The following is a 19,938-nucleotide window of genomic DNA, read 5'->3' as shown; positions in this document are numbered from 1 at the left end:
CATGGATGCTCAAATGTGAGGCTTTGGTGATGGGTGTATCTGTCCTATGGGATGCGTCCCAAGGCGTGGGCTCATTTCTGTGTGTGTGTGTATGTGTCTGATCCGGTGTATCCCCAGGTATGTCCGGGTCCAACACGGAGTCAAGGCTGGCTATGCGCGCCAGATGGGACGTGTTAGGGCGTGCGTGTCCGCGGCGGGGCGCCCCAGGTGTGCGCGTTGGCGTGGGGCCCGGCGCGAGCCCAGGTGAGCCGGTCCGGCGCCAGGGCGGGCTGGTCCCGCGTCCCGCCTACAGGGGGCGCCGCCGGGGGCGGCCTCCCGGGGCGGCCGCGCCCGCGCCCGCCTGGGCCCGCAGTTTCCGCTGGGCCGCCCGGGCCGGCTCTCCCCGACGGCGGCGCGTCAGGGGCAGGTGAGGTGCTGAGCCGGGAGCGGGGGGCTGCCCTCGCCCCCTCCCCGCGGGAACCCCGGGGACCCCGGGCACTCGGAGCGCCGCTTCCTGTGCGGCGCGTTGCGCCCGGGCCGAGTTCCGGGCCCGCGCAGCCGGGGAGTGGAGGGCAGGGGCGGGAGGGGGCGGGGAGGCGGAGGGGGGGAGGGGGAGGAAGGGGGAGGGGGGAGGGGGAGGGGAGGGGGGAGGAGCGGGGACAGAGCCTGGGCCGGGCACGGGACGTGGGCGGCCTGGGGCGCCCGCTGGAAGCGAGGGGGCGCTGGCGGTTGAACGCGTCCGCGGAGCTGCTCCTGCAGCGGGAGGCGCCGCCGCTGCCGGCCGGGCGAGGGCCGAGCTAGTTAGGAACTGCCTTCAGGCGTAGACGCTGTTTGTCCCCAACAAGGAAAAAGTGATGAGCTTTCAGACGGTGGTTTTCAAAGGCTCTCTCAGTTGAATGAGGCCAACACTTTTCAGAATTCTGTTTTAAATTTTAGAGATTCCTGTTTGTGAGGAGCCCAAAAGCTGCAAAAGAAATCTGACAACGTCTGGCATCTGTCAGTTTGTGAGGTTAGGTTTCTTTGGAGCCATTAGTGACATCTGAATTTTTGGAGAAATTTCTGTTACTGCCTTGATTACGAAATATGGTTATCGCTGTTGCTCTCTGTTGGCCAAAGATAACACCACAGTCGCACACCAACCCCTAGATATGTGCACAGTTTTTTGACACCAAGCGTACTTCCTTAATATTGAGCTGATAAGAAAATGCAGGAGACTTGTAGCCATTTTTTTAAGGCAGGTTATCCATTTTGCTAAATGTCCCAGGGAGAAATCATGTATTAAAAACTAAAGGGTATCTCTAAATCAGTTGGATTGACCTATATAAAGTGTCGTCTTAAACTCACACGTCCTTATGTACTTTTTCCTGTAACTGAAGACTGTGCTCCCTGGTCTCATTCAGTTTATTGAAATGCTAATATGGAGAGTTCCTGCAGTTTGCCCTCATTTTCCCAAAATGCCTTATTTCCCTGAACCAACTCCTAGGAGGAAGCCAGAAGTTTCTGAATAAGCAGACTACCCTGGAAGAGAGCATTGTATTTCAGAAGCTGAGTTTGCAAAGTTAGATTAGTCTCTAGTTGGTGGATTTTTGTTGGGAGATGTTTTGGAGTAGTTGGCCTGGCTGATGAGGGTCCTGAGTGTTAACACTAGTCCTAGAGAGGGTGGTTATTCATGCTGGTCTTAGAGAGTGGGCAGCGGGAAGTGGAATAGAACAGGGATAGAAACCGGTCCTGTTTAAGTTTTTAAATTATCTGTTCATTTTTCTTTTTATTCTATCTAGTAAGATTTCTTGCAAGTTTCAACCCATCTCAGCTCTACCAAGTGGAGTCATTGAAAGGCTTTGTGCCCACAGTTAGCTAGGGCCTTTCCTGGGGCGTAGGGCACCCCTGCAGGCTGGCATGGAGGTGAGTGCAGCAGTGTTTCAAAAGGGACAGGTCCCAAGGAGAGGTGACAATAAGAGGACAAAATCAAGTGATCTTAGTCTTCTCTAGAACCTGCTGTTATTAGAGATTTTATCCAGGGGTGAAGCTTAGCTATTAGAGATTTTATTGAGAGCCTCGGTTAAGCATGACCAGCACCTTGCTTAATAGGAATTCATCCCGTAATTGAAGGGTCCTCTCTTGTCAGTGAAACTGCTCAGGGCAAGACAGCCTTGCTTAGGTTGGACCTGAGAGCTGCATAGGCGGAGCTTACTCTGTGCACGGTGTTGCTGTACCCCTCCAATGGATTTACAGAAAAGACCCAATTACTAGAAGTCTCAAGTTGTGTATGGCATTGTGAGGTAATAGACATGGTAAAGAGCTAAAATGTTAAGAAGGATGAAATAAATGCCAGAGGCGTAGTGTGCTGTGGGAGCAGAGAGATGAATTCTCTGGAGGACTTGGGGAGGGTCACATTTGGGCTGGACCTTGAGCAGAGAGTAGAATTTAAATAGGGGGAGGAGTGGAACGGGCATTTCTTGGAGTGGACACCATGGGCCAAGTTAAGAAGCTTAAAATGTAACTGTGTTCCGAGATAAGGGAGCCCTGATAGGCTGAGGCTGGACTTGGTGTAAGGTTGCCTGGAGAGCGAGGCTGTCTGGAGATAAACTCTACATTTTGCTCAAGGTTCTGATATTTTTTTAATTAAAGCAAACAAAAGCAGAGGGAATAGTATAATGATCTTCCATATATCCATCAAATAGATTTAACAATTTGTTACCACAATTTCTTTTTTGGCCATATCTGCTTCATCTTTTTTGTTGTTGTTGAAGCAGTTTAAATTCCAGACAGCATGATATTTCACCCCTAAGTAGCACAGTATGTACTTCCAAAAAGGGAGCGTTTTCCTATGTAAGCATAATACCGTTGTCACTTCCTAATCAAATGACAGTAATTCCTTATTGTTTCTTAAAACTCAGTCCATAGTCAGATTTCCCTGATTGCCTCAGAAACATCTTACTTTTACTGTTGGTTTGTGTGAATCAGAATCCAGACGAGGGCCCCATGTGATATTTTGTTGAATATCTGTTTTCTCTTTTAATCTAGGACAGGGATTTGGCAAAATTTTTCTGGAAAAGGCCCTATACTAACTCTCTTAGGATTTGCAGCCCATGTGGTCTCTGTTGCAGCCACCCAATTGCCTTGTCCCACAAAGGTAGCCGTAGACAATATGTAAATGACTGAGCGTTTCTGTGTTCCGTTAAAATTTTGTTTTCAGAGTTTTTTGTTTTAAACTCCACCAGCAGGCTGGACGGACCTGAGGGCCGTAGTTTGCTGACTGGTCTAGAGCAGTCCCCGTGGGTTTCTTTAATGCCAGTGATTTATTGATGTCACTTGGTTGCCTGTAGATGCCTCACATTCTGGATTTATTTGGCTTTTTGTATAGTATGATTTAGCTTGCTCCTCTGTTCCCCTCTATTTCCTGTAAACTGCAAGTTAGATTTAAAGGCTTAATTAGGTTCAGATTCACCATTTTTGGCAAGTATACTTCAGATGTGGTTTGAATTTTTTTAATATAAATTTATGACTTTAAAAGACTTGGAAATCTTCATCCAGCAAGCTCAATTTTCCTAAAATAGGCTTTGCTTGATAGTTGTAAATACACTTTTTCTTTTTCACCTTATTTTCCTCACTTAAAGAGATTAGAGCTGTTTCTCAAGGAGTCAAGAACTTTGAACCCCTTTGCTAGGTCAGTGGGAACTTTCCTCTATTCAGGGCACCCGTGCCCCTCGGGCTGGTGAACCACATTTTTCCACTGAGTGGAAATACCTTCCTTCCGTGGGCCCACGCACAAGGCCTGAGATGCCGTCCAACAGGGGTTGGGTGATTCGTTTTTAAGCACCTTATCTCTTAAACACTCAACTTTCTTCCCTTACCTTCCTCTTCATCTCACCCCCCAGCAGGACTGAGAACTGGATCCTGGTCCATGGGCTTCTGGTCACGCTGAGAGGTGGGCGTGCTTTTCCTGGTGTCTTGTTCAGAAGGATGCTGAAGTCAAAAGCTTTTCAGACTCTCAGACTTGCATAGTGCAGGATTCCAGGGTGACACGATTTTGAAGAAACAAGCTGGCAGGTGAGAATTGTTTTTTCCTCTGTTCTAGAGTGTTTGTTGCTCCTAAATTCTAGAGCACCAGAATTATGTTGACAGATAGTGTCGGTTGGAAGTCCTTGTCTTTTTGTCATTTAAGAACAGTAGGAGAAACTGTTCATCCCTGTACCCATTTTCCCAGACAACATGCCATTGGCTTGTGGTCTTTTTCTTATTGATTTGTAAGAATTCTTTGTGCATTGAGGTTACTAATCTTTTGTCATATTTGTTACAGCTGTTTTCCCCATTTTTTTCTTTTACTTTGTTTACAGTACTTATACTTTACAGAATATTTTAATTTTATATAGGGAAAATATATCATTTACATAGGGAAAAATATCAATCTCCCCTTTACAGTTTCCTTGTTTTATATTTTGCTTAGAAAGACTTACCCATTTCAAGATTGTTTTTTTAAGTCTGTGTTAACACAGATAAATGAATGTGTGATGAGAGCTAAGAACACATGATTCTGAAAAAGAGTAATATTGAAGGGGGCTATTTCTACTAGATAATGTAATATTCAGTTGATTAACTGTTGGCATTAAGAATGGCCCTACATTGATAAGTGCTGAAGTTGGGAGATAGTAGTAGGGGGTTTATTATATCATTACTTTATTTTTGTATATATTTGACTTCTCATAATGAAAAAAGTTTTCTTTAAACAACAACAAAAAAGTGGTGGGAAAAACTGTCTTTGTCCCATTCATTCATATTCAGCAACTATTAATTAAGCTACTCTGTGCTGAACACTGAGGCTATTGTGTTAATAAACGCACACAATCTTGGAACTTATGTTTCTCACATAGGAGACAGATATTAATGTCACGGTTAAGGGCACCAACTCCTTTGTCAGACTCCCTGGCTTCAGATCCTGGCTCTGCTACTTACCAGCTGGGTGATTTTGAACTTTTTAATTAAAAAAATGGGGGATAATAATTGTGTCTGCCTGGTAGGGTTGTGGGAGGATTGAATGAGAAATCTCACGGAAAATCCTTTGCTTAGTACTTAGCATTTAGTAAATGCTCAATAAATATGAACCCTACAAAAGCAGAGGATTGCAATCAAGCAGAGACCACGGTGGAGAGGTGGAAATGCTGAGCGGATGTGTGGAGTGGGGTCATGACCTCGCCTGGGCTGGTTAATCATGGTTTGGAGACGAGGGATATGGAAGATCACGTCTTTTAATGGAATGAAAGTGCCCTTCGTTGGTAAAGTGAGAGTGGGGAGAGGGCAACAGAGAAAGGGCGCAGGCAGAGGCCTGGCGACTGGGAGAAGCGAGTCTGATTGTGTCTTAGTATCCTAGTGCTGCCAGGACCCGGTGCCACCAGCTGCGTGGCTTAGAACAACCCAATGTATTATCTTGCGGTTATTTAGGTCAGAGGTCCAGCAGGTCTCACTGGGCTGAAATCAAGGCATCGGTGGGGCTGTGTCCCCTCCTCGAAGCGCTAGAGGAGAATCTGTTTTCTCATCTTTTCCAGCTTCTAGAGGCCCCCCTACCCTCCCCCCTTGAAAGATGGCAACGTTGCATCCCTTTGACCCTTTTTCTGTCATCACAGTGCTCTCTCTGCCCTGAGTCAGGAAGGTTCTCTGCTTTTAAGGACTCTTGGTTGGATTGGGCCCATGTGGATAATCCAGGATAATTTCTGCATCTGGAGGCCCTTAACTTTAATCACATCTGTAAAGTAGTCACATCTGCAAGGTAGCATGTTCACAGGGTCTGGGGATTAGGACGTGGGCATCTCTGAGGTGGGGGTGGGGGCTTTATTCAGTCACCTCGCCTTGTAATGCGGTAGCCGGGGCACGATCGGGGCTGCCCTCCAGGTGTTTAGGGGCAGCAGATACGTCACCACCAGAGGTTCATGGTTCTCAGTCCCTGTTTCCACTGCCCTTCCACACTGAGAGGGTGAGTCTGCTCTGACTCTTGGGGCCCCTGCTTCCCCGGCACTGGTAGGAGAGGCTTCTGAGTGACAGGAGACGTTGGCTCCACCTGCGAAATGTCACCCATTCTTCCGAGCTCGACAGAAGGGCTGTTGGAAGCTTTCTTTGATTTGTTCCTGTGCCCCCATCCTCCCCACTGGTCACTCCTGCCCCTGCACCCTGGTGGGGTGCTTGCTGCTGCTGCTGTTTTACCTTTTAGTTTTTTGTGTGGTTTTTACCTTTGTAATTGTTTTTGCACGCTAACCTTAAACACTGTGGACTATTTTAAACAAAATTCATCCTAAAATATTTAGTATTTTCTCCTCTGTTAACTCTGGTTAGATGAGAACCACAGCTTCCTCATTTTGATCCCCCATAGTACCTTCCACATAACAGGCAGCCAGTAGGAAAGAACTCGTTTCCAGTTAGTTGGGAGCGTTGTTGGAACTCGGATGCTTTGAGTTCTGCCCAAGTACATTAGAGAGAGGAAGAGTAAATCGGAGAGAACTTCTCAGATGCTGTGCTCTCCTCCCTTGGTTCAGACTACATCTGTTTTTACACTTTTTGAGAGTTAATTACCTCTCATGCTGTTGTCATCTGCACTTAGGAGTATGCAGCAGGTATGTTAATGAAAATTATTAATTCTGTATTCCATAATGGTTTTACTAATTTATGAGCATTAAATGAGATTTGAAAAGCATTCTTTAAGCTGTTATTGTTGAGAAGAATCACAACTGCCCGCTTTGAATTACTCTTTCTCCCCTGACTTGGTTTTCAGTAAAGTTAGATGCAGATTATAAAAGCCTAATAAAAACTATGAGGGAGGATTAGCACATCTGATAAATGAATAAAGGTCAGTTAGTGGCATTCTTGGGAGTATTTACGAAGACCAAGTCAGTGTTTTTTTCTCTCTCAGCATTTTGTTTTGAGCGTTTCCAGCCATACTCAGAAGCAGAGTACAGTCCACCCTCACGTACCAACACAGCGTCGGAAAACCGGGCACCATCCTGGCTGTGCCATGCTCACTCCACGGGGCCGCCTTCCTTTGTTTTTTGAGTTTTATTTGTTTGCTTCTGGAGAATTTTGAAGCAAATACCAGAAATCATGTCATTTACCCTGAAATATTTTAGTATGAATTTTGTTTAAAAGTGTATTTTTTACAAAACTACAATCCTACCTAACGATGAACAAAAAATCCTTAATATCATCTAATACTGTATTCAACTTTCCCCAGTTGTCTAAAAACAAATCTGTGCAGTTGGTTTATTCAAGTCACAATAAAGCCCGTTCATTGTATTTGGTTTATAAATCTCTTCAGTCTCTCTTAATAATAATGATTAATGTGTGCCAGGCAGTAGCCTAATGTAGAGTGCTCTTCTTTCTTTAACCTCTTATTTTTAACTCAGGGTTTTAGAGTTGCATGCTCTCATGTTTCATTCATTATTATTACTTAAATTTGTATAAAATAAAATTGACCTTTTTTGTTATGTAATTCTGTGAGTTTTAAAATTGATTGATTCATGTAACCATCATCACAATCCTGATACAGAGCAATTCTATCAGCAAAAAAACCCAGAAAACAAAACAAAACAAAACAACTCCTCCCTCATTCTGCCCCCTTGTAGTCAAACCCTCACCCTACCCGTAATCCCTGACAACTCTTATCTGGTCTCCATCTTTATAAGTTTTGCCTTTTCCAGAATGTCACGTAAATGAAATATATAGTATGTAATCTTTGAGACCAGCTTCTTTCATTCAGTCAGCATCTTTGAGATTCATCCACGTGTGTTTCCTTTCTTATTGCTGAGTAGTATTCCAGTTTATGGACATACCACAGTTTGTGTATCCATTCGCTGTTGAAGGACATTTGGATTCTTCACGGTTTTTGGTGATTATGAATAGAGCTGCTATAAACATTTGTTTATAGGTTTTTAATGTGATCAAAAGTTTTCATCTTTCTAGGACAGATCCCCAGGAGTGGGATGGCTGGGTCATATGGTAAGTGTATGTTTAACTTGATAAGAAACTGCCAAACTTTTTCAGAGTGGCTGTACCCCACCATTCTGCATCCCCACCAACAATGCATGAGAGTTCCAGTTGCTCCATATCCTTGTCAGCACTTGATATTGTCAGGTTTTTTTTTTTTATTTGAGCCATCCTAATAAGTGTGTTGTTTTTGTTTTTAATTAACTGATTTCAGTTTTTTGAATATTTGAGGATTATAATAATTCTTGAATAAATTACTGAATTGAATTTATTTATTTTATTTCTATGTTATAAAAATAAATATTTCTGGTCTTCTGGTGATATTCTATATTTAAATGTGGTAAATTCTCTATATTGGAAAATAATTAAATTAAACCCAGAATATTATATACTTAGGAATCTTTCTTAAATCTCAGCAATTGACACATCATATTTGGCAAAGGATTACAGAATAGTGTCTGAAGATATGATGCATTTTGCAGTGATCCATTCATCATATGCATCTTGTGCATCTCATTCCTATTTTACCAATAGTAACCGATAGTGCCATAATGGCTTTTGCCATCAGTTTTATGCTAGATTAGATTGATTGGTGAAGTTAATTACATGAGAGCAAGTGGGTGTAAGCAGGGAGTGATTTCTTTGAATGCCTTTTAACTACGAACAGTGAACACTATTGTACTTTAAAAATGAACTGCTCCCATGTGTCTGAGTTAGTAGTAAAAGTTTGCATTTGAATACTTTTTTCGTTATTAAAGCACATTGAGGTCAAGGAGGAAAACCATTTGAAATTTCTGTTTGTGACATAAAGATCATGTGCCTCTCTTTGGGTGATTTAGGGACCATGGTCCCTGGTCACTATTGCTTGAAATGTGGGGTTGACTCCTGGATTAATTACCAAAATGTCGCTGCTAATGTTCTCGTCCCTCACCCCTCACATTAGATGAAACTGTGCAAGTCTCATGGTGCCCAGGGTCATTGCTGAGGGAGGGCCTGTCTTTAAAGTCAAGTCTCACCCATTAGCTGCTATGGTTTGGGCTTCTGGTTTCTAGTATTACCATTGGAAGAATGGTGTCCATATAGACTTTACTTTGTGAGTAGAATCTCTCCCTTTCTGTTTCTGAAAGGTTACTGGAGGGTTAGACTTGTTGACAGACCTTCCTTTGTAACATAGGAGCGTTAGAAGGAAAAACAGAGCCTGACGGAGGACGGTGGAGGACAGACGGCCAGATGGGCTTGAGGTTGTTGTGATCTGAAACCTCAGAGACCAAGTACTAGGAAAATTTGGTTGAAAATGTAAGGAAATAGGACGAGTTTCTGTGGTTAAGTCATTTTTGGTTTAACACTAACATATTAATTGACCCCTAATTGACATCAATTAGGATTAAAATAAATAAAAAAATAGTAAAGGATTAGTGAGGATATTACCTCCATTGGACCCAGGTCTTTGTTTTGTTTAAAAAGTTATTATGGATGTCCTTTAAACTTTATGCTTGTTGATATTAATAAGGTCTTATAAATGTGCATATATATTTTGGGGGGTTGGAGGAAGGGATAATAGGAATGTATTGGGGCCTTCAGTCCAGTGTTTTAGAATACCAGACTAATACATCTGCTGCCCCCTGGTGGCAGCGTATTCAACAGTGCAGTTCAGAGGCGAGGAATTCTGGAGAGCTAAGCATTGTACAAGAGGATTGTAGAGGGAGCCAGGAGATGGTTTCTCTTTCCAGCTCTTCTCACAATTACTATCTGTATGATCTTAGGCAAATCATTTACTTTGATTAAAGTCTAGATTTCACTTTCTTCAACTTTAAAATGTAATTTCTAGAGTTTCTTCCAGCTTTAACATCTTATAATTCTCCGATGGTAATAGCAAATACTATGTAGCGAAAAATGTCAAGTTCCACTTTTTCCTTTAGCAGCGGAATCCACAAATCCCAGATATTTATTCAAGAAGGCAGGCTCTAGAGTAACTCCTGAATCTTGATAGAAATTCGGCTCTGGGCATCAAACTGCATAGATACATCTGTAGCACAGTCCATAATTAATCAGTATGATAACCTTGCATTATTATGAAAGCTTAAAAGTTACATCATTTAAAAAATAATTTTATTATTTTTAGTCATGGTAAAAAAACCCATAATATAAAATTTACCATCTTAACCATTTTTAAGTGTACAGTTCAGGAGTGTTAAGTATATTCACATTGTTGTACAACAGATCTCCAGAATGATTTCATCTTGCAAAACTGAAACTCTATACCCGTTAAACAACAGCTTCTCATTTCTCCTCCCCCCAACTCCTGGCAACCACCATTCTTCTCTCTGTCTGTATGAATTTGACTACTCTAGGTACCTCATATAAGTGGAATCATACATTGCACTTAGCATATTTCCACTGGCTTATTTCACTTAGCATAATGTCTCTAAGGCTCGTCCATGTTGAAGCATGTGACAGGATTTCTTTCCTTTTTAAGGTAGAATATTGTATGTAGATACCACATTTTGTTTATCCATTCATCTTTCGATGGACATGTGGATTGCTTCCACCTTGTAGCTAACGTGAATAATGCTGCGGTGAACATGGGGTGCCATATCATTTTTAGTGTACAGTGTTTACTAATGCAGCGAGGATTTATACAGTTTTTTTCTGTGCATAAAAGATTAAACTTCATTATAAAGAACACCAGTCAACTATGCTAGATAACTAGGGTATGGCTTTTTGTGTGGATGAGTAAGTTAAAAAGGAACTAACACATATTGGACACAAGCTATATGCCAGGCATTTATATGTCTGTGATAGGATGTATTGTTTAGTCCTTATGATAATCCTGTGATTTACCCTTCTCTTAGAAGGGGACTAAGACTTAATAAAAGCACCGTGTGCCAGAATTTTTATATACATTATCTCATATAATCCTCATACATCAGTGCTTGAGGTGGGCATTATTATCCCCGTTTTTTAGGTGATGTAACTGAGGTTCAGAGAGATGAACACTTGGAACAAGGTCACACAGCTAAAAAGTGGAGGGTTTTCCCTCATACACAGCTGGTGGGAATGCAAATTGGTGCAGCCTCTATGGAAAATGGTATGGAGATTCCTCAAAGAATTAAAAATAGAGATGCCCTATGATCCAGCCATCCCACTACTGGGAATCTATCCAACGCACCTGAAATCAACAATCCAAAGAGGCTTATGCACCCCTATGTTCATTGCAGCATTATTCACCATAGCCAAGAAGTGGAAGCAACCTAAGTGTCCCTCGACTGACGATTGGATTAAGAAAATGTGGTATATATATACAATGGAATACTACTCAGCCATAAAAAAAGACAAAATCGTCCCATTTGCAACAACATGGATGGGCCTGGAGTGTATTATGTTAAGTGAAATAAGCCAGAAAGAGAAAGACAAACACTGTATGATCTCACTCATATGTGGAATATAAACCAACACATGGACAGAGAAAACTGGACTGTGGTTACCCGGGAAGTGGGGGTGGGGGGTGGGCACAAGGGGTGAAGGGAGTCATATATGGGGTGATGGACAAACAAAAATGTACAACCCAAAATTTCACAATGTTAGAAACCATTAAAATATCAATAAAAAAAACCTGGAAAAAAAAAAAAAAAAGTGGAGGGTTTTACCTGACTATGAAGTGAAACATGTCTAGTTCAAAAGTATGTGTTCTTCAGTCTACACTATGCTTTCTCCTGCTTCCAGGAATAACACTGTACATCTATGATCTGAAGGATACTGGAACAATGTCAAGAAATTACACTGCTATGATAATTTATAAATAGAAAAGCTTCTGTAATGTCTTTCCATTAAATAACAGCCCTTTGGGTTTTCCTTGCAGAGAAACAGCATCGCTTCAGATGAACTCATCTGAACGGTATCAAGGCTTGCCTCCTGTGTGATTTTGCAAAATAAGTCTCCCTAGGGCTCCCTAAAGAGTGGTTCTCAGATTGCAGTCCCCCCGTCTCTGAGGTTATCTTCCACTGTGTTATTATTCTCCTTCTCCTCTGGCTTGCCAAAGAACTGGGGCCATTTTCACTGCTCTCTGCTCTCACCTCTCGAGTGCCGTAGCGATTGGGAGCGGAGCTTTCATCTGCTCCCTGCATAGTGTTTTCACACAGGTAAAGAGCTACAAACTGTCCTCATAGGTGCTGGTTTTCTTGGAGACTCAGCAGGCTTTTGGAAGGGCCCATTGCAACATTTTCTTACATGTGGGATTTTTAGATTAACAAAGAAGTAGTGATATATCATCTGAGCAGCGATTTAGGCTTCTCTAAGAGTTCCTGTGCACCTAGGATGACTTACCTTGGGACTTTGTAAACCTGGACGTGGGTGAGGGTCAAGAATGTCTCCAGGGATTCATTTGCGGTCTTCAGTAACCCCTCAAAGCGGGCTGTTAGCCAGTAAATATAAGAAGTGGGAGTGGCAGAAATTGTAGTGGCCACCAAATATCTATTCTCTCCTTCCTTAGTTACTGATCCCCAGTTTTATTCAGAGTGACCATGTGCCTTAAGTTATAAAGAAGAGGAAGCAGAAATGTGTGGAATTTCTGGGAAGTTTTGCAAAGGAAGGAAGCTGAGTCAGCTGGAAGTAGGGCTCCTGTTCCTCACCCCACCCTTCATCATTCCTGCTCCTTTGCATGCAGACATAATGGCCAGTGCTGTGCCAGCCATCTTCTCTCATAAGGGGACCTTGAGAATGGAAGCCACATGCTAGCAGTGACACAAAGGAGCCCGGTGTGCAGGATTGCACCAATGGCCACACATTCTTCTAGCCTCTTATGCATGTGCCTGTGCAGTGCCACTTTGCAGCTCCTTCCATAAGAGATGAAGTCGCTGTCTCCACCCTGTGAACCTGGCATGGGGAGTCCCAGCCCGAGTGGGGTGAGCAGGCCCTTCTTTCAGAGGGTCATCCTGATGTGGAGTGTCAGAGCCTGAACAGGGAGAGGAGGACTTACATGCAGGGGAGATGGTGGTGGCTAAGACTGGAAATTAGTTACGTATGGAAGGATTGATCGAATAAGTGTACTAAAGATAATGTGAGCCAGATTTCCCACTGTTGGAGAAGGGAGTTGCCAATACAGAGATGTAGAAAACTAGGATGAACCCTGTGGTGTGGATTGGGTTAGGTGTATTGGTATGAACCCATGGTTTTCAATAAATAGAGATGTAAATGTGTGTATTTATGTATATGTGTGTATGTATATATGGATGTACATATATATATTCCACGAGGAAGTCTGTGGGCAGGTAACACCCCAAGAGCAGTGAGCACATCTCATGCCCAGATCTTGGCCTCTAGATACCATTTTCCACTAACAGGTGGAAATCAGGGCTCTTTGGCGAAATGGCTGGGACAGGGAAAATCCAAGATGAGCCTAGAACATCTTGTGCCAGAAATCAAGGAAGTCTCAAGGAATGATGTGGACAGGTCAAGGGGACAGAGAAGCCTGCTGGGATTAGTTTATCTGTCCAAATGGAGGACAATTTGAGCATCAAAATAAATAAATGATAGTATTGGATTATAACTCACTGAAAAAATAGGAAACCCTACGTCTCTACAGATACAAATAGATAAATGGACAAGTGGCAAGTTTGATGGTGAATGAGATATTTACATAGTTTCAAAGTACATCCTTATGACATACTTATCAACTTATGTGACGAAGAGAAGAATAACTTCACCGTGGAGCAGCCTGGCAGTCACCACCTCCATCAAGTGATCAGAGTGAACATCATCAATAATGGGACAAATTGAAATCATGTCCCATCTGATTAGAGACAATGAGAAGAACGCAGCATCATTTCCAAAAGATTCCTGCCAAAGATGGATGACCTGAATCGAATCACAAGGCAACATCAGAAAAAAATCAACTTGAGGGTCTTTCAGCAATATAAATGATGGCCTGAAATCTTTAAAAAATCGTGCAAGTCAAAAAAAGACTGAGGAATTGTTCCAGAATGAAGGAGACTAAAGGACATGGCACCCAAATGCAATGGGCGTTCTGCACTGGGTCCTTTTGTTATCGAGGACATTATTAGGACAAGTGAAGAAACCTTGAAAGGGGTCTGAGGGAAAGTAGTAAAATACTATCTATGTTAATGCCCTGATGTTAAGGGCAGTAGTGGTTGTATAAGAGATGTCCTGGTAGAAGATAGACATGAACATACGGGGTGGGGGACGGCAGGCATCAGGTTGGCAGCTCACAGATGGTTCCTCTCTGAGCAAACATCTGCTGAACACCCACCACACCCCGGGTCCTAGGGCTGAAGCTGAGGAGCTCCTGTCGCTTGTGCCTGGGCCCTCTCAGCAAGTGGGGAGACGGAGACCTCAGCAGCCACGAGGCAAGGGCAAAGGGCGCCGTGTTCGGAGGACGCAGCGGCGGGAGCAGTTCTGCCTCCCGGGGAGGATGACACTGGGGAGATGAAGTTTGAAGTGACCTGGAAACCTTGAAGGATGAGGAGGATTTTGCCAGGCAGCCTGTTGAGGAATGAAGAGGAAGGGACTTAAAGGCAAAGAGGGGGACAGATTACACCCCCCGGAGTGGTGTGACGCATGGCCCAGAAGTGGCGGGAGAGGTGGGGCTGGACGGTGATTGGCCTGTGTGAGCCGCATGAAGACACTTAGCATTGACCCTTTTGCATTTGTTACCTATAGCTGCATATCAAATCACGCCAGGCAGCAGTGCTGCAGGCATTATCCCACGGTTTCGGTGGGTGAGAGTCGGAGTGCAGCTTAGCTGAGTGGCTCTGGCACAGGGGCTCTGACAAGGCCGCAGTCAGTGTGTCAGCCGGGGTCTGGTGGTCTCCAGGCTGACTGGGGAGGGTCTGAGCTCACTCACTTGACAGCCAGCAGGCCTGGGTCCTTTCTGGCTATCTGCCGAGGCCTCAGTTCCTCTCCATGAGGGCATCTCCTTGGAGAGCCTCGCAGCATGGCAGCTGGCTTCCCTGAGAGCGAGGGATCTGAGCGAGAGAAGGCAACAGAGATCCCCCCAGGTGGAAGCCGCCTTCTTATAACAACCTCAGAAGTAACATCCCATCACTTCCTCTGTATTCTGTTTGTTTGAGGCGAGTCACTAAACCCAGCCTTTGCACAAGGGGCAGGAGTCACACAGGGACACGACTGCCAGGGGGCAGGATCATTGGGGCCATCTGAGAGGCTGCCCACCAGAGCCCCAGGAACGGGGAGGGGCATGGTCCTGCACGCATCTGTGGGTGTGGGCAAGCATAGAGGCAAAGAGACCGTGTGGGAGATGGTCCTCCAAGATTACCTGGGGAAGAAGGAAGAGGCCTTTTATCAATGTTAAAAACTGCCCGGGAGCAGCCAGGGCCGGAGGAGGGAGGGCGTAGGGCACCAGGTGGTTTGAATGCCTCCCAGGTTACACACGTGCACTCAGCTGCAGCGGGCGTCATCTTCAGAATCTTCTAATGAGATGCCTGCTCTTTAAAAACCACCACTGGTTTCTGATTACTTATCGTTAAGCAGATTGGTTCCTGGACTTCAGTGGTTAGAAACCAACTTCTGCAGAGAAGGTTTTGCAGGATCCCTTTGCTGCAAAATAAGTGAAAGCTACTAGGCAAGTTACCTCATCTTAAAACACATTTTCAGGTTGTGAAGCTTCGAGGCTGTAAATTTTTCAGTTTTATCTTACCAGTGCTCCTCTGCCTAGACTGTGAGTAGTAGTTAAATGCACAGATGAAGTTGTTGAGGCTGTCAGGTAGGCTGAGCTGGACCAGGCTTTACCATTCTAACTAACACCTCTTGCATGTCAACACTCTAGTCATGACGGCTGAAGGATTCTTTCTTTCCTTCCTGAAATCTCCCCTTTTTTTGAAGTTCGACCTGAGCACAAATTACTTTAAAGGATGAAGTTTTCACAGAGATTTTGGATTTTTGATTTCAGGCATGTCATCAGCAAGCCAATCTAAACAAGATTAACTGAATTTTGGGAGTAGACATACACACGCAGTGGGCACAGGGTCACAAGATTGGGGAGGGGGAGGCAGGTAGGCCATGACTTGTGAAATATTATATATATAGAAAACGTACTTCAAGTTTATTTCACTCCAGTCTTTTCCTTGCATCGTTATATTCAAAATTAAAAACAAACATAAATACCATCCTCTAAACCTGTGTGACCCCTGGGAATGCAGTTGCCTGAGGCATGGTTAAATCATGCTTCCGGAAGGTGTGACGTGGGCCTCTGGGCTTCCCTCACCCTCGAAGGCCCAGCTGCCACCGAGTTGGGGCACACCCAGCACGGAGCAACACATAGCCCTGTACTGTGCTATGCTGGTGACACCAGGTGTTGAAAGTAAATGTAATTTATTCCACATTTTTAAAATGGTTATTCTTGTTGTTTAATATTTATACTTAGGCCAACCTTGAATCATAAGAGAGTAAAAACATAATGCTCTTGGAAAATTTGTATTCAGCATTATTGTATAGGGAATAGTCTCAGTTACATAAAATGATGGGCAAATTTAAAGGGCTAGTGTTTAGTAAACTTGGAAAGAGCCACCTTTTAGTTATCCTAAGATTTTTTTGGCATTATCTTTATTTGTATGTATTTTTTCCTTTTTGTATAACTTGGACACTTGAAGCATTTTTTTAAAAAAAGATAGGTTTATACACATGTTAAGTCTTTAATACTCGGAAAATTCACTTTTCCAGTTAAACTTTCCATATAGAGGAAGTTAAACAAAAATCTCTTCTAGAAAATCTTTTGATAATGAATTAGTGTACTTTCCTTGTTTTTGCAGTATACAATGCATAATGAATACTCTTTAATCCAAAAGTTAGTAATTCTTCAGTACCATCAATATAAAACTAAAAGACCTTGGGGCCAGCCCAGTGGCATAGTGGTTAAGTTCATGTGCTCTGCTTCGGTGGCCTGGGGTTTTTGGGTTCGGATCCTGGGCGTGGACCTATACACTGCTCATCAAGCCATGCTGTGGTGGCATCCCACATACAAAATAGAGGAAGATTGGCACAGGTGTTAGCTCAGGGACAATCTTCCTCAAGCGGGAAGAGGAAGATTGGCAACAGATGTTAGCTCAGGGCCAATCTTCCTCACCAAGAAAAAAAAAAAACCTGAAAGAACTTATTTATAGTAGGCAAGATATGGAAACAACCTAAGAGTCTGTTGATGGATGAATGGATAAAGAAAATGTGTGTGTATATGGTGTGTGTGTGTGTGTATATGTATATATGTAATCCATTTATATATAAATGGGATATTATTCAGCCATAAAAAAAGAAGGAAACCTTGACATTTGTGACAATATAGATGAACCTGAAGGACATGATGCTAAGTGAAATAAGTTAGACACAGAAAGACTGTATGATATCACATGTAGAATCTAAAAGAAGTCAAACTCATGGAAGCAGAGGTAGAATGGTGGTTTCTAGGGGCTAGGGGAGGGGGAAATAGGGAGATGCTGGTCAAAGGGTACAAACTTTGAGTTACAAGGTAAGTGAGTTTTGGGGATGTAATGTACAGCATGGTGACTGGAGGTTATAATAATGTATTTTATACTTGAAAGTTGCTAAGAGAGTAGATCTTAAGTGTTCTTATCACATACACAAAACGGTAACTGTGATGTGTTAATTAGCTTGATTGCGGTAGTCATTTCACAATATATATGTATATCGAATCATCACATTGTACACCCTAAGTATATACAGTTTTTCTTTGTCAGTTATACTTCAATAAAGCTGGCGGGGAAAAGGAAAAAAAAAAACCCTGAAAGACCCTTCCCTAAATCAATGGTTTCCCAAAAGGCTAATTACCAGAATCACCTGGAGAGCTTTTTAAACTTTTATTAAAAGTACAAGTTCCTGTCTCCTCGCTCCAGACTTACTAAATTAATCTCCCTGGGGGAGGAGCTCAGGGGTAGAAATGTTGAAACTTGACCTGTGTTTCGGGAGCTCTGCCAGGTTTGGGAAGCCCCAGCTGCAGGATCCAGTCCACTCTGCAGCCCAGGACAGCAGCGCTCACCCTGCCGGCTCCAGGCTCCTCCCTGTCTGTCCTCACCCCTGCAGACCAGACCGTGCTCTGGGCTCGCGCACTAGCCCACTGGCCCCAAGGGCTCACCCGTTCACCCTGGTTCCATGCGCCTTCCCACCTGGATGTCCCAGCTGCCACCTGGAATGCCGCCCATCCCTCCCTCCCGCCTCTTCTCTTCAGGATGACCTTTACCCCCACTTCAGGGTCAGTTCACGGTCCAGATCACACACAAGCAGCATTCGTGTCTGCCTTTCCTGTTCTTCACGGCTCTCTGCACAAGCACCTTCACTCGGTCACTCAACGTATCATATTCTAATAGTATATTTTATCTGTATCTTTTTTAAGATTTTTTTTTAATTTAGAGGTTTTTTGCTAGGTGACATTCACATAACATAAAATTAAGCATTTTAAAGTGAATTCAGTGACATCTAGCACTTTCACAGTGTTGCACAGTCACCCCCTCCATCTAATTCCAGAACATTTTCATCATCCTGAAAGAAAGCTCTGTGTACGTTAAGCGGCCACTCTGCGTTCCTCACAACCCCCATCCCCTGATAACCACCAAGCCACTTTCCATTGCTATGGATTTACCTATTCTGGGTATTTCATATCAGTGGAATCAAACAACATATGACCTTTTGTGTCTGGCTTCTTTCACTTAGGATGTTTTCCGGGTTCATCCATGTTATAACATAGATCATATCATACTAGTTGTATTATGGTAGTTTGCTAGGGCTGCCATAACAAAGTACTACAAACTGGGGGGCTTCAACAACAGAAGTTTATTTTCTCACCGTTTTGAAGGCTGGAAGTCAAGAGCAAGGGGTCGGCGGGGTTGGCTTCTCCTGAGGTCTGCTTGGCTGCAGATGGCCGCCTTCTCACGGGGTCCTCACATGGCCTTCCCTCTGTGCCTGTGCATCCCTTGTGTCTCTGTGTCCAAATGTTCTCTTATAAGGACACCAATCAGATTGGATTATGGCTCATCCTAAAGGTCTCATTTAACTTTAATTACCTCTTCAAAGATCCTATCTCAACATACAGTCACGTTCTGAGGTGCTGGGGGTTAGGGCTTCCACATGTGGATTTTAGGGGATACATCCAGTTCAGCCCATAGCAATCAGTGTATCTCGTTTACAACTCCATTTTCGCACCATTTTCTACCATAGAGTTCTCTGAGTACATGTTCCAGCTTCCTTACTAGATTTTGAACTTGAGAGCATAGCTGGTGTCTGTGTCCTCACAGAGTCAGCAAGCACGGGGTGAACACTGAGTGCCACGCCGTCGTCCAGACCGAGTGCAGGCAGCCGAGTGTCCACTTCGCGGGGCAGTGTCCTCTTTGCGTTCTCCATCTGTAGTAAGTGCACAATACATGTGTGTCAACAGTGTGCCAGTGATCCCTGGATAGCTCCTATTTATGTTGGAGGAGGCAGTTTTAAACTGCATATCTACTTGGAAGCTGTTTTATTGTCATTTATTTCTTTGTGATCAAAATAGGGAAAAGAAATTGGCTAACTGAGAATTGCCAGGACCAGATGAATGACTTGTTTTCTTCACACATGCCGTGATGCATTATGGGGAACCAGTTAAAATGTGTCACCGGCCCTTGAGGAATTTAGTAGGAGAGAAAATAACCGGAATATCGGCCAGAATATGACCAGTGCACTAAGATGCGAAGAATCAGAGAAGGCTTTGGGACAGAGGCGGGATCTGAGCTGGGATTTTAAGGATGGGTTTGATTTGGACAGGAAGGTATAATTGTGGTGTTCCAGGAGGTAAAAGATTGGGGGAGGAGCGGGGGAGGGTTCAAGGAGCAGTGGCGGGCCAATTCAGTGGGATTTACAATTACAGGATGGGAGCGCGGCCAGGCTCCTGGCGTCCAAATAGCTGGGCAGGACACAGGACATCCTGAGTGTCGCTGGGGAGCCCCTGAAGGGGCTCAGTGGGGCTTAGAGGGGAAGGTGGCG

At 43.8% G+C, this 19,938-nt stretch overlaps 1 protein-coding gene across 2 annotated transcripts in view; it reads left to right on the top strand.

Moving 5' to 3' along the window:
• The first annotated feature begins 324 nt into the window (after positions 1–324).
• Positions 325–19,938, top strand: part of GGACT (gamma-glutamylamine cyclotransferase) — a 43,991-nt gene continuing 24,377 nt past the window's right edge. The window contains exons 1-2 of one of the 2 annotated variants that reach the window (XM_058548433.1): positions 325–406; positions 3,861–4,029. The gene's annotated coding sequence lies outside the window, so the exon portion shown is untranslated. Of the gene's footprint in view, positions 407–3,857; positions 4,030–19,938 lie in introns of both variants that reach the window. The other variant, XM_058548434.1, reaches the window with a different exon arrangement.

Source organism: Diceros bicornis, chromosome 9 (assembly GCF_020826845.1).
Source record: "Diceros bicornis minor isolate mBicDic1 chromosome 9, mDicBic1.mat.cur, whole genome shotgun sequence".
Lineage (NCBI taxonomy): Eukaryota > Metazoa > Chordata > Mammalia > Perissodactyla > Rhinocerotidae > Diceros > Diceros bicornis.
This window is presented reverse-complemented; position numbering and strand designations above follow the sequence as displayed.